This window comes from Phoenix dactylifera, chromosome 16 (assembly GCF_051530095.1).
Source record: "Phoenix dactylifera cultivar Ajwa chromosome 16, Ajwa_hap1_PhDact_Kaust_v1.1, whole genome shotgun sequence".
In the NCBI taxonomy this organism is placed as follows: domain Eukaryota; kingdom Viridiplantae; phylum Streptophyta; class Magnoliopsida; order Arecales; family Arecaceae; genus Phoenix; species Phoenix dactylifera.
The window spans coordinates 2,267,080-2,282,283 of record NC_143205.1 but is presented as its reverse complement, the minus strand read 5'-3'; the positions used below and the strand labels follow the sequence as shown (position 1 = coordinate 2,282,283).

General features: G+C 36.1%; 1 long non-coding RNA gene across 1 annotated transcript; it reads left to right on the top strand.

The window, feature by feature from the left end:
- The first annotated feature begins 1,096 nt into the window (after nucleotides 1-1,096).
- On the top strand, nucleotides 1,097-4,059 carry LOC149751085 (uncharacterized). The gene is made up of 3 exons (XR_016398800.1): nucleotides 1,097-1,324; nucleotides 2,154-2,202; nucleotides 2,934-4,059. It is a non-coding gene; the product is annotated as an uncharacterized LOC149751085 (long non-coding RNA).
- The last annotated feature ends 11,145 nt before the right edge of the window (nucleotides 4,060-15,204 follow it).

The window sequence follows — 15,204 nt, the reverse complement described above, 5'->3', positions numbered from 1 at the left end:
GGTGGAGAACAACATTCAGCAAATTTCGAGATACTATAAGATCTTATAATTCCATCTATTCATTTACATTAATGAGAGAAACATTGATAGCAATATTAACGTAGAACTTGGCCCATACATATTTCAAATTATTGTTTAGAGTCATCATAGAATTGGATCACTCCTTTCAATTTTGGGACTGATCCCAAATTTTGCTTAGCCTTCCATATATGACATAGAAAATAAGGTTTAGAATAGAATTGAAGCAATAAAAAAATGATGGAAGTATTGGTATATAAGTTAGATCCTACAATTATTGAAGGACAGTTAAAATTTTTTGATAGATATAATCTGCTTGGAAATTTTTTTAGAATAGTAAAAGACCGATTCAAGAAAGATGATTTTGTTTATCTTCATATTGGATTTATTGTAAATTGAGGGCATAACGCGAGACAATACAATAGCTACTATCATTAGAGCTTGATGCACTAATTATTGATCACCTTTCAAATACAAATACTAAAATAGATATTATCATTGAATACAAGTCAAATGGTTTGCATTGCATTAATGATCTACATCTAGCATTCATGGCGATACAATATTCAGCTTTGTTTCCTTTTGGAGAAGATGACTTTCATATTGCTAATCCTTATAATATAATAATGGAAGAAGGCACGCAAAGCATAAAGATGCCACCATGAGAAAGTAGGAGCAGAAAGTCAAGCTAGTCATGTGTTCTAGTTCTACAACGTCAGCAACTTTGGAGAGGAAAGTCAAGCTGGCCATGCTCCAGTTCTATAAGGTCGATGACTCCAGCAAGGTCACCCGTCTTAGGAAGCCCTCCTCTATCGCATCTTACGCCTCTATGGTAGCACTATAGAAACAAGGACAAATCTGAGTGCTATAGTAGTAGAAAGGAGGTCTTAGTTATCCTTAGACATCTCAGATGAAGCAACCATAAGAGCCTCAATGACCTCAGCAGCCTGACAGCGTGCCCTGTCCACAATAGTCCTTAGGGGTGACCTCCTATTCTTGAAGACTTTCTCATTCCTATCCAATTAGATATGATAGGTCAAAAAGGTACAGGTGATGCCCCACCCGGTAGTGCTTGGCGACCCTATGGCTACTCTCATGTGGCATGAAAGATCACCTACTGTGTGAGAGCCCAGTTCATTAACCGGCCCGCATACAGCTAGACCAGTGGGCCAGGCCTATTGGCCGTTGCGGCCTCTAACTCTTCGGGGGCTATAAAAACTTCGAACGTCCTTCCTCAGCGATAGGGTTTTCTGAACCCACGTTGATGCCGCCGGAGAGGAGCATCGCAGTTCATCCCCGAAGCCAGGTAAGCCCCTGACCACCTCGTTTTCTTTCCTGCATTTCCTCCTCCCGATCCACATGGGAGGACAGATCAATTACAAAAAAAAAGAAAGAAAAGAAAAGAAAAGAAGAAGAAGAAGAAGAAGAAGAAGAGGAGGAAGGGAAGGGGAAGGGCTTTACCTGGGGTCTTTGACGGCAGATCTATCGCGGGAAGCGGTCGCAGGCTCGGCCACAGCCGTCCTGCGGGCGCTGCTGGCCGGTCGCGGGCTTCGTCGGCTTCGGCCGATCACCTCCCAAGCGATCCGGCATGGTGGTCTTCCCCCTTTGCTTCGCGGGAAAAGAGGGGAGATCTAATGAATCGTGAAAGGAAAAGAAGAGAAGAAGAAAAAGGGAAGAAGGAGAAGGCCAACCGCCGCGGCTTTTCTTCTGTGCATCTCCTCCGCGGGAAGAAGGAGAGGGCCGATTGCCATGGACGCCGCCGGCCATGGTTCAGCTCCTGCAGACCTCGCCCTCCTTCCTTCGTGGGAGAAGAATGGAGAAGAGAGGAAGGAAGAGTCGGGAGAAGAGAAGAGGAGGAGAAGAAAAAGAAAGAAGAAAGCAAAGGAGAAGCTTCGGGAAGAAACAGGAAGAGAAGAAAAGAAAAGGAAAGAAAAAGAAAAAGAAGGAAAAAGGAAAGAAAAAGAAAAGAAAAGAAAAGAAAATAGAAAAAAAAGAGAAAGGAAAGAAAAAAGAAAAGAAAAGAAAAGAAAAGAAATAAAATAATAATAATAAATAAATAAAAATATAATAAAATAAAATAAAATAAATAGTAAAGTTGAGAATAGCAAATAATTGATTTTATATGATATTAATAGGTACAGTGGAGTTGCCCAACTGTACTTAAGGATTCGTGAGCGAATCAATGTAAGTAAGCTTGGCACTGATCTTAAAGTTTTTTCTCAAAAATTATGATATATTTTTCTCAAAAATTACGATCAAGTATATGATTGCATGTGATTCATGAATTTGATTAAAGAGCATTCTTCATGAATATTTGATGGTGTATGAGTTATGAAATTATGATTATGTTAGACTACATAAAAAATGATATTTGAGACATGTTTATGCATTTTAAATTATATGATGCCATTTATCATTTTCCAACCTATTTATGATGATTATGATTTATGAAAGAAAAAGAATATGATTTATGAACTCTCAGATAGCTATGACCACCTCTAGAAATAGAGGCCAGTCGACACCCTGGAGCTAGCATCCAAAGAATAACAGGCCCTCTGCTAACGGGTTAAAGTTGGTAACGAATAACAGAATTAGTCGACTAAGATTAACAGGCACTGTCACGGGATTATAGTGACCATAGCAGCACATCCGTCTGAGAGTATGTTTTATAAAGTATGGATAAATGGCAATATTTCTATATGACTTGCATTATCATGGTTATGAACTTTCATGGATGGATCATGCATTGCTTTATGACCTGATTTGTGTATATCATCTATAAAATGTTTTATTTTACCACAACTGTTGGCTTTTTAATCACTGCATTGGCATAATTGTACTTGATCAAATAAGATAGTACCTGGTTACTTACTGAGCTGTGTAGTTCATGCCTTTTTATCTACTTTTTTCTACAGATGAATAAGACTACTAGGAGCAGGGAGCTTGGTGTTATTCAGGGTTGGGGTAACTGAAAATGTTATGTAATAATTAATTTTAGAAGCTCTGTACTGTTCCAACTTCATGAATAATGTTATGACACTAGTAAATGAAACTATTTATTTTTATTATGAAATTTTAAATGGCTTCGTATTATTGTGTGCATAAGATTGCAATAGCACGGCCGTGTCATGATCCGGATTTGGGGCGTGACATTTATTGGTATCAGAGCTTAGGTTTAAGATCATTGGGATTATGACAATTAAACTATCAGAAGCTAGGTTTAAGATCACTTAGGATTGCGATATGAATGATACAAGAACTTAAGGTTTAAGACTACTAAGGACTGTGGCACAAGTGGCTTTAAGTTGGAAGTTTAAGATCATTGAGGATTGTAACAAAATTGGAATCAGAACAAAGGTTTAAGAGCAATAGGGAATGTGACAAGAATATATGAGAGCTTAAAGTTTAAGATCACTAGTGATTGTGATAGAAATGTAGCAAATTTTTAAATTATGATTAAATTAGATTTTGACTAATATTAAGTGGAGTACTAGCCATGGAATATTAAAGTACATTGTGATTGTTTGTGTATTAGTATATAAGTGATTTTGGAAGATCAACTTGATATTGGGTACTGTGGATAATACTTCTAGTTTGTAGTTAATTATTTTGATGGCAAGATAGGGTTCATTCATAAGTTGTTTAAGGCTTGGACAAGAAAAGATTTTATATTCTTCGAGAATGAAATATGTATGACAATTATGCATGAAACTGTTATATAGAAAGAAAATATATTTGAGGATGAGACTTTAAAGTTTTTCCTTTGTTTACTTGGAATATGAAATATTAGATGTTTTCCAATTACAATGCGAATTGGTATTTTGATTGAAAGTCATCTAGTAAATTTTGAGAATAATTATCAATCTTGAAAAATATTTGAGGCTCAAATGCTCTACTATGGATAAAGTGTAGTAGTTTATGATCCTGCAATAAATCAATTAAATGAATATTAGTTGATGTTTTGACCAAAAAAAAAAAATAAGTCAAGGCTATGAGTTGATTTTGGATTTTGTATCACCATTGATGAAATGCTAATGTGATATCATGAGAGGCCTAAATAAGTTTAGCCAAAAAAAAAAGAAAGATTTGGGATGGTTGAATGTGCTTATGAATAAGTTAATTTGAAATCTTTTAATTCATCGGAGTATAGAATTAATATTCTAAAAAAAAAAGAAATCAATATCAAATTGTAGAATGGAATTATCAAGGAAATTTAGAGTTGGCTTAGCTCGAATTGGATTTAGAATATGATTACATGATAAGTCAATGATGCAAATATGGCAATTATCTCGAGGATTAACCTTGATCTAGTATGCATCGGAAGCAAGGATAAAAAAAAATAATTTTGCTTGGATATTAAAAAAAAAAAGAATGATGATGATATGGGCTCAATTGGAAATGTAAGTGGAATCAGCAATAGAGTTTGATATGGGAACATGTTCAATAGCACATGATGTTTCACAAGTTGTATTTAGTGATCTTTGTTTCTAAGATTTGAAATAAATTGTTTCATCTCTAATTGATGGGCAATTATTAAATACCTTTGTTTACCACTGAGAAGCAAGTTTAAATTGTTTCATGAGGAAGGTGAAAGTTATGCATAATAATTCCACATATCATTGTCTAGTGGAAGGAGCACAAGAGAAGAAGATTTTTTTTTTTAAATAGAGATCTTACGATAAAAGTATGCATCCCTTTCTTTTAATGGATATGTGAAATTCAGAATCACCTAGCAATGCTAAAATAGGGCAGATTATTGTTCATGCAATTTAAGGATACCTAATATAACATATTAGGATATTGAGAAACAATTTCAAGAAGTTTACACCTTCCGAGCTTAAAATTTTCCAAGATGACTTGAAAGTTCATCTCTTACTAGGAAAGAAGGCTCATTTTCTACGGATGAAGTTGCTGAAGATGGAAAATTTGTTTAAAGCATTTGTCACTTATTTAAGGAAAAAAAAATTCTAGCTAAGTAAATTCGATCAAGATGGAGGAAAGATTTTGAAGTGTAAATACACATGTGGTGGAAATATTTATGATGATTTTGTTAACAAACCACATAAATTATAGTTTGACCAGCTAAGCAATTTTTCTATGGAGTTACAGAGAGTGAAGAAGAGAATTGTGGTATTTTCATTACTGGCTTATATGAATTAAAGGAGAAAAGTCACAACTTTAGAACTGCCTGTGTAGCCCTCAACTCAATCAATATCCATCAACTGCTTCTCCAAACTGTATGAATGAACTTAGTAAGTATCAAAAAAAAAAAAGGTGGTAGGATGCTCAATCCCTTAGCAGCTAAAAAAAAGGGTTTCTGCTATTAACAAGGAAGGAATCAAAGAAGAGAAACAAGTTCATCAAAATGATTGCAAAAGGCAGAGAAATGAGGTATTTAATAGTTCTGTTTGTAGACAAGTAGTATTTTGATCAAAAGTTATTAGTGAATCTAAAGGATTTTGATGTTTTGAATCAGAGTGCGCAGCGAAAACATAATGATCTGAATTATTTATCTAAGTTGGTCAGAAGTATTATTTCTTTGATTCAGAAAGTTTTAATAATAAAAGATTTGATTTGTTTTCTTGTGTAGTAGAACTTTTCTTGATAAATGAAAGAAAAATGTTCTGATTTTTGGATGTCGTTGTGCTATCTTAGATTCTCCAATTTTATGTCGTGTTAAAAAATTCTTAGCGTCTTTTGACTAGAATTAATGGATCATCAATTTTGATCTTGGATTTGGAATATATTGGTATAGACCTCCTCCCTCCTAAATCTAAAGCTTGAATTTCTTCAATTAAGATCAACCCTCTATCTGATTGAAAGGAATTGCAGTTGTCAATCAACTTTGATGAATATCTATTAAGGGTGGATTAGAGTTGTTTATGATCTAATCTTGTGATAGATCGGTTAATTGAAAGAAGTTGATATTTTGACAAGGAAACTTAATGTTCTTATTCAGAATTAAAACGTTGTTTTTTTTTTTGTTTATAAGAGAAAAGTTTGATTTAAATCGCTTACCAAAGGAATCAAATGTGGAAGTATCGGACCTTATTCTTTCGATAAAATCTAATGATGAAGTTGTATTGATAAGTAGAATTATTAGAAGACTTGAGTTAGTTTTCTAGTGGAGAAGAATGTTGTTGATTCTATGGATAATTTGGAGGTAGCTATGTAATTTTCACCAATGGGTTCTGTTATAGTTGACTATTCTTGGGAGAATCTTGGGAATCTTAAATTTAGTGTTAGCAGACTGACAGTTCCTTGGTTGGGCTTAGATCTGGAATGCTTTAATATTCATTCCCTACTCCTAGTTATGACATTGTCAATCTATCTAAATGAAAGGGTTTGAGGTTTTTCTAGGATAAAGGTTGATCATTAATTCATGGGTAAAGTTAAGAGAAGAAAAAGGATTATAGATTATGAAAAGTATTTGATGCTAATGCTTTAACCTATTTGCATTAAGCGATTATGATATCTGTCCGGAATTAATCATGAACAATTAATTTCTTGGGCAAACAATTATGGTATTTGAAATCCAAGGTTGAAAGATTAGCCTTCTTTTGGAAGAGATCAAAACATCTCCTATGTGTTATAGGTAGAAAGGGTCAAGTTTTGAGATGCCGTGATTTTGCCAAAAATTTTGTGAGTAAGCACTCTCTGAGCAAGACTACTTTGGAGCTCGAGAATGATATGATGGTTACATACCTTCAAAGTTTGAAGCTCCAAGTAAGTTAATTTCGAGGACAAAATTTCTTTTAAGGGGGAAAGAATGTGAGAGCCCAGTTCATTAACCGGCCCGCATACAGCTAGACCAGTGGGCCAGGCCTATTGGCCGTTGCGGCCTCTAACTCTTCGGGGGCTATAAAAGCTTCGAACGTTCTTCCTCAGCGATAGGGTTTTCTGAACCCACGTTGATGCCGCCGGAGAGGAGCGTCGCAGTTCATCCCCGAAGTCAGGTAAGCCCCTGACCACCTCGTTTTCTTTCCTGCATTTCCTCCTCCCGATCCACATGGGAGGATAGATCAATTACAAAAAAGAAAGAAAGAAAAGAAAAGAAAAGAAGAAGAAGAAGAAGAAGAAGAAGAAGAAGAGGAGGAAGGGAAGGGGAAGGGCTTTACCTGTGGTCTTCGACGGCAGATCCATCGCGGGAAGCGGTCGCAGGCTCGGCCACAGCCGTCCTGCGGGCGCTGCTGGCCGGTCGCGGGCTTCGTCGGCTTCGGCCGATCACCTCCCAAGCGATCCGGCATGGAGGTCTTCCCCCTTTGCTTCGCGGGAAAAGAGGGGAGATCTAATGAATCGTGAAAGGAAAAGAAGAGAAGAAGAAAAAGGGAAGAAGGAGAAGGCCAACCGCCGCGGCTTTTCTTCTTCTCCCGTGCGCGTCTCCTCCGCGGGAAGAAGGAGAGGGCCGATCGCCATGGACGCCGCCGGCCATGGTTCAGCTCCTGCAGACCTCGCCCTCCTTCCTTCGTGGGAGAAGAATGGAGAAGAGAGGAAGGAAGAGTCGGGAGAAGAGAAGAGGAGGAGAAGAAAAAGAAAGAAGAAAGCAAGGGAGAAGCTTCGGGAAGAAACAGGAAGAGAAGAAAAGAAAAGGAAAGAAAAAGAAAAAGAAGGAAAAAGGAAAGAAAAAGAAAAGAAAAGAAAAGAAAATAGAAAAAAAAAGAGAAAGGAAAGAAAAAAGAAAAGAAAAGAAAAGAAAAGAAATAAAATAATAATAATAAATAAATAAAAATATAATAAAATAAAATAAAATAAATAGTAAAGTTGAGAATAGCAAATAATTGATTTTATATGATATTAATAGGTACAGTGGAGTTGCCCAACTATACTTAAGGATTCGTGAGCGAATCAATGTAAGTAACCTTGGCACTGATCTTAAAGTTTTTTTAAATTACTGTTTATATACAATTATGAAAATGTATTGATTATAATATATTTTTCTCAAAAATTACGATCAAGAATATGATTGCATGTGATTCATGAATTTGATTAAAGAGCATTCTTCATGAATATTTGATGGTGTATGAGTTATGAAATTATGATTATGTTAGACTACATAAAAAATGATATTTGAGACATGTTTATGCATTTTAAATTATATGATGTCATTTATCATTTTCCAACCTATTTATGATGATTATGATTTATGAAAGAAAAAGAATATGATTTATGAACTCTCAGATAGCTATGACCACCTCTAGAAATAGAGGCCAGTCGACACCCTGGAGCTAGCATCCAAAGAATAACAGGCCCTCTGCCAACGGGTTAAAGTTGGTAACGAATAACAGAATTAGTCGACTAAGATTAACAGGCCCTGTCATGGGATTATAGTAACCATAGCAGCACATCCGTCTGAGAGTATGTTTTATAAAGTATGGATAAATGGCAATATTTCTATATGACTTGCATTATCATGGTTATAAACTTTCATGGATGGATCATACATTGCTTTATGACCTAATTTGTGTATATCATCTATAAAATGTTTTATTTTACCACAACTATTGGCTTTTTAATCACTGCATTGGCATAATTGTACTTGATCAAATAAGATAGTACCTGGTTACTTACTGAGCTGTGTAGCTCATACCTTTTTATCTACTTTTTTTCACAGATGAATAAGACTACTAGGAGCAGGGAGCTTGGTGTTATTGAGGGTTGGGGTAACTGAAAATATTATGTAATAATTAATTTTAGAAGCTCTGTACTGTTCCAACTTCATGAATAATGTTATGACACTAGTAAATGAAACTATTTATTTTTATTATGAAATTTTAAATGGCTTCGTGTTATTGTGTGCACAAGATTGCAATAGCACGACCGTGTCATGATCCGGATTTGGGGCGTGACATACTGTCTCTATGAACTCGATTCCTTTAAGAAACCAAAAATGCAAGGCCACAACCTGCTGAACCGGGAATTCGGTCATTTTGTTAAAAAAAGAAATAGGAAAGCCAAATCTAACTCTGAAAACATATTAAGACCATCATTATTAGAATATTCACCATGCTATATATAAAAAGTAATCAATTCTAAAGATTCTAAGGCGTCTCTCATTTTAGGAGCTTAGTTTTTAATTACTTTTCAAATAGAAAGAAGACCTTTTAATTGATTTATGGCAACATCAATGTGCATGTCTTTATATGGTAAGTTATTACTAATTGAGTTAACAGCAAACAATATATCATGCCAAATATTAATGCCAAATAAGAATTCAAAATTTTCAATCTCATATATAGCTAAGCATGTAGCTCCACTCTTTATTTTAGGAGATTCACTAATTTTCACTAATTGAACTAAGGCATCTCTCATTTTAGGAGCTTAGTTTTTAATTGCTTTGATATTTTTAATACGACTTTTCCAACGTGTCTGTGACAAGAGTTTAAAAGTCAATATAAATATGTTATTTTGTAAAATTTTTCATCGGTATAGCAGAAATTAACACTCAACTTGATATAAGCTAGAGGACCTACGCTAAATCTAAGGCCCAACCCATTTTAAATCATCGATTTTTAATATAATATTTGTTCAAGTATGTCCAAGAAGATTCCTTAAGAAACAGTCTATTCTATTTTTCACTTGCCATTAATAAATTCGAACGAAAAATTAGATTTAGGAATATTTGTGGGAATTTTGTGATTTACTATAGATAAATTTTTAGCACTCGACAATTCCTTGAAAAATTCGGACGAGTTGCTGTATTTGGGGTTTATTTTAAAATTTATATATATATATATATAAACTTTTTTTAACTTGCCTTCTGCGTTTCCGTGCTCCCTTCTTCCCTTCTGGCTAAAATCTCCCTTCTCCCTTCTCTCTTCTCTCTTCTCTCAGCCGTCGCTTCTCTCTTTCCGCTCCTGCCCTCGGCGCCGGCATCTTCCACCTCATCGGCCGCTCAAAACGCGACTCCGGCCACCAGTACTTCCCCTCCATCGTCTCCCATGACTTCTTTGCCGCTTCCAACCCGTCCTCCCCCGCGATTGTCCAGCTTCTCCTAGCCCTCCATCTGTTCCCTCCTCTCCAACTTCTTAGCGTACGCCTGTAAGTCATAAATTATAACATGCTAAGATTTAGAATCACAAATAATACCGTATTCAAGTTTAAGGGATATACCTGCGGAAGACATATTGAATACGTTCTTCAATCACCTGGAATAATAGCGGCTGGATCTTCCCTTCCTTGCTCCTCACAAAAGATAGCCGTCAATGGGGCAAGCTATCAACCATATGGAGAGGAGAGGGGGACCTAGCCTATATATAGGAAACATAGAGGAGCCTTCCCATTAAAGGCTCCAAAACCCTAATTGGGTTTCCTGGCCTACATACCAAAAGTACCACAATAAATAGGACTCAATCCTATACATCCAAGGTGCACCAAAGCCCATAAAACAAAATGATCACACATCATATTGGGCTTAACCATAGTACCATTCTGAGCCATACGTCTAACCCGTTTTATAAAACAAAAATACGCAATCAGTGTAAGCCCATATTTTTGAAATTATTCTAACATTCTCCCACTTGGGCGAACACGGATTGTCATATTAATTTAAAAACTTTGTTTTGAAAACGACTCTCGGGTTAGACTACAAAAGTGGCCACACATATAGCTCAAATGATAATCACCTTGAATACATGATCCGGTCCAACAAGAACATCAACATTGAGCATGGAAGTCGTTACACCATTTAATCGATGTAAGACCACTCCACAGCTACAAATGCTAACATCCTTATCGACATGGATCCCCATCCTCCAACCAATGTGGTAGTATATAGTATGAAATTAGCACCAAAATGTGATCAAAGGTGTGCTAATTCATATCGGTCCTCATAAATGCTTCAAAAGAAGCCATATGTCTCAAAAGAGACTCACATCATGTCTTTATGCATTATATCTCGAGATCAAAATGATATCATAATAAAAGACATATGTGCAATGCATGCTCAAACATAATTATAATTTCTGTGCACAAAATACAGAATTATAAATAGGGAGATAAATATTTTTATAATTGGAAGAGGTTGTACCCGAAGCATATGGGTTGCCTACATACCCTGTAAAAAGGATCAAGCCAAAATATAGTTCTTTTACATAAATAACTCCCACTAACCAAAAACATCAAAGGTTTCCACAATGCCCATATTAGCAATATGTGTCTTAAAGACTTTCGTTGCGAGTCCCTTAGTTAATGGATCTGCAATCATTGCTTTTGTATTTATATGCTCTATTTTTTGTCTGCCCTTCTTTAACTTTATCTTTGACCACCAAGTACTTGATGTCTATATGCTTAGAGCCACCAGAACTCTTGTTATTCTTTGAAAAGAACACCGCTGCACTATTATCACAGTAGATGGTAATTGGTCTCGAGATGGAATCAACAACTTTTAGTCCAGAAATAAAATTCCTTAACCAAATGGCTTGGACCGTAGCTCCATAATATGCCACAAATTCAGCCTGCATAGTAGAAGAAGCCACTAGAGTTTGCTTAACGCTTTTCCAAGAAATGGCACCACCAGCCATCATAAAAACATAACCTGAAGTTGACTTCAGATCATCTTGACATCCTGCAAAATCAGAATCTGATTAGCCTACCACCTCAAGATGATCTGTACGCTGAAAGGTAAGCATAGAACCTTCAGTCTTTTTCAAATATCTCATAACTTTCTTAGCTGCTTTCCAATGCTCATGTCCTGGATTCGATTGAAATCTACTAAGGACGCTTACTGCATAGGCTATGTCAGGTCTAGTGCAAACTTGAGCATACATCAAGCTCCCTACAGCACTTGCATAGGGTATGTTCTTCAAAGATTCTCTTTCAAGTTCATTTCTTGGACACTGGGCTTTGCTAAACTTATCCCCTTTTACTATAGGTACATCACCGGGTGCACAATTTTGCATATTGAACCTCTCTAGGATGCGTCGTATGTATGTCTTCTGTAAGTCTCAAAAAGCCGCGGTCTCTATCACGCTGTATCTCAATTCCAAGTACAAAGGAAGCTTCTCCAAGATCTTTCATTTCAAAATTAGCAGATAACATTTTTTTTGTCTCATGAAGTAACCCTAGGTCACTGCTGGCAAGTAAAATATCATCCACATACAAAACAAGAAAAATGAATTTTCTCCTACTGATCTTGAGATAAATGCATTGGTCCACTGTATTTTCAACAAAACCAAGAGAAGTCACAACTTCATCAAATTTCAAATACCATTGTCGGGATGCTTGCTTGAGCCCATATATAGATTTGTTCAACTTACACACCAAATTTTCCTTTTAAGTCTAACTTGGATTTGTAAACCCATTTGCAACCTATGGTGTTAACATATGGTAGAAACTCAATAAGTTTCCAAACTCTATTTCTCTTTATAGAAAACATTTCATCTTCTATAGCATTCAGCTATTTATCTGAGTCAGGTCTTGTTAATGCTTCTTTAAAAGGGACGGGATCAATGTTACGCCCAATATTCGCTAGTAAATAGAAAATATAGCCATTAGACAGGGCAGACATTCTTTCTTTTTGTGATCTCCTAACCTGTGGTTCAAAAAACTAACTCAACCACTGTTGAAGGAGGAACGTGAGGCTCTTCTTGATGCCCACGTTCTTCATGAACTTTGGCAATCAGCTGAAAAATAACTCTTTCTTGTACAACGAAAATTGAAACCACAACTTGACTCGGTTCTGTAAACGTTTTCTTTAATACAGAACTCCTACTAGTACCAAGTACAAGAAAGAAATTTCTCCATAATGGACTCAATAATTTTGGTGCCATGATTAGGACTATAGAACTTATAGCCCTTTGATCTATAAATTCTGGTGTAGATTTGGGGTCTAATTTCTTTTCAGTATGATTATAAATCCTAACCTCAACTGGGCAGCCCCAAACTCTAAAATGGGCTAAATTGGGTTCACGTCTTGTCTACAATTCAAAAGAAGTTTTCTCAACAGCTTTACTAGGAACCTTTTTCAGAATGTATACGACAGATTTCAATGCTTCACCCCATAAGAATTCTGGCAAATTTGTTTTACTAATCATACTGCTAACCTTATCCTTCAGAGTCCAATCATGCTTTTCAGAAATACCATTTTGCTCAACTATTCCTGACACTGTGTATTAAGGAACTATCCCATATTCTTGTAAAAATCTCGCAAAATCACCCATGTTCTGACCGGACTCATCATATTTACCATAGTATTCACCACAACGGTCAAATTTCACAATTTTAATACTCTTCCCACATTGCTTTTCTATTTTCATTTTAAATATTTTAAATTTCTCAAGAGCGAGAGATTTATCATTACTCAAGTAAACATAACTATAATGCGAGAAATCATCAATGAAGGTTATGAAGTATTTGTTTCCAGATATAGTAGAAAGTAACGGTCCACTAATATCGATGTGAATAAGATCCAAAAGAACCATCGCTCCTAGTGGATCTCTTCCTTATAGTTTGAGTCAGTTTTTTTTTTTCTTCCTAATACAATCTACGTAAGTATAAATATCTGAAAAATTCAGAGAGGACAGAATGTCAGCTTTCATCAATCTTTCCATTCGCTCCTTTGAAATGTGCCATAAATGCTTATGCCACAACACAGAAAATTGATGTTTATTGATGGCTTAAAATATGTCAGTTGCATCAAAACCAACAGAGGCTCGATGACCAGATCTTTCGTTCCAAGCAATTGGGGAAATTGCATTTTGCCATTAATAGTAGGTATAGTACAAGCCTTATTGCAGGTGACTATATCATGAAACTGGACCATAAAACGACCATGCTAGCAGGTTCATATTGAATGTCATGGTTGCCAAAGGAGATAGGGCATGCCAATAAACTGTAGTAGGACTTGTGGAGTCCGCCACATATTTAGGACATATCAATTAGCTGTAGTAGTCCTCATGGAGTCTGCCATGATTTTAGGACATATTAAAGATGTTGGATGAATCTTGACAAAAATGTTGAGATGAGTTGACCTTTGTATTGGTTATGAAAAGGTCACATATTACTTTCTCTAATGTTTTGATTCCTTAAAAATTAATTTCAAGTTTGAACCAACTTAGGGGCTTTATTGTTTCAGTAAAAGGCTTGACCAAGATGGGGAGTCTGGAGTCTGGACCAAGGCACCCAACCAGCCTAAATCTGCTTCAAGTTCTACATGCATATAGCCTCAACTATCAGAAGTAGCCACCAGCCTGAATAAGGATTTTTGGTCCAACTTAGCTCAAATTTGATTATACTGGCTCGGTCTGCTCTTGAAGCAGCCCCTGTAGTCCCTTTCCGATGCTCAAATCAATCTCTTAATTGTCTATAAACATGCTGTCTCAATACTCAGCTCTTATAGAGCCCTCAGCTTACTAACTGTGACCAGTCTACTACTAAGTGCAGATTTTTGATCAGCAAGTTGGTCTGTTGCTCACATCACTCCATCCATTGCTGCTAAGTATGGATCTGTGATCAGCGGGCGGTTTGTTTTCCATATCAGTTCAACTGTTGTTTGATTCCAGAAAACCCATCATCATTTTATTTTTTTTTTTTACTTGAAAACCCTCATTAACTGCTGCCTAGAAAAGCCTAATGTTTATCGACACCTTCAGAATTCCCCAATAAAACCTAGTAGATGAGCTTGGGATCTATCTGTTTGCCTACATAAAACTTAAACCATTACTTGACTATCAAAATTGAAACCGAAGCCTAGCTCATGACTTGAGAGGATCTGCAGATTAGTGAAGAGGTGCTGAAATTACTAGTGCATCAGAGAGATCGTAGCTCGGTGCTGCTCCTCTAAAGCAAAATCTAAACCCAAGAAAACCCAGTGCTATTTCTATGTCTCATTTCCATCTCACATAATTATTTCCAGTCAAGGTTTCAACGGCAGACAGTTGGCTTGATAGGGAAGAGGCATTCAAAATTGCGGAAACAACATATTTTATTTAATATCATCCAAAAGTGATGCATGCAATCAATGGATGATAACATATCTATCTAATCAACTTGGGCTATTAATTAGATAGTCCGTAATCAAACTTGAAAAACATATAAATCTAATTACGGTAAGAGCCTTGGTGCATCATTGTAAAGTCACCTTTGGGCTAACAATACAACATGCTATAAGGTACTCTTATGACATATCATGAAGCCAATTAACAAAATCACAACAGCTTTCGAAACACCATCGCCTTTGGGCAGAAGAAT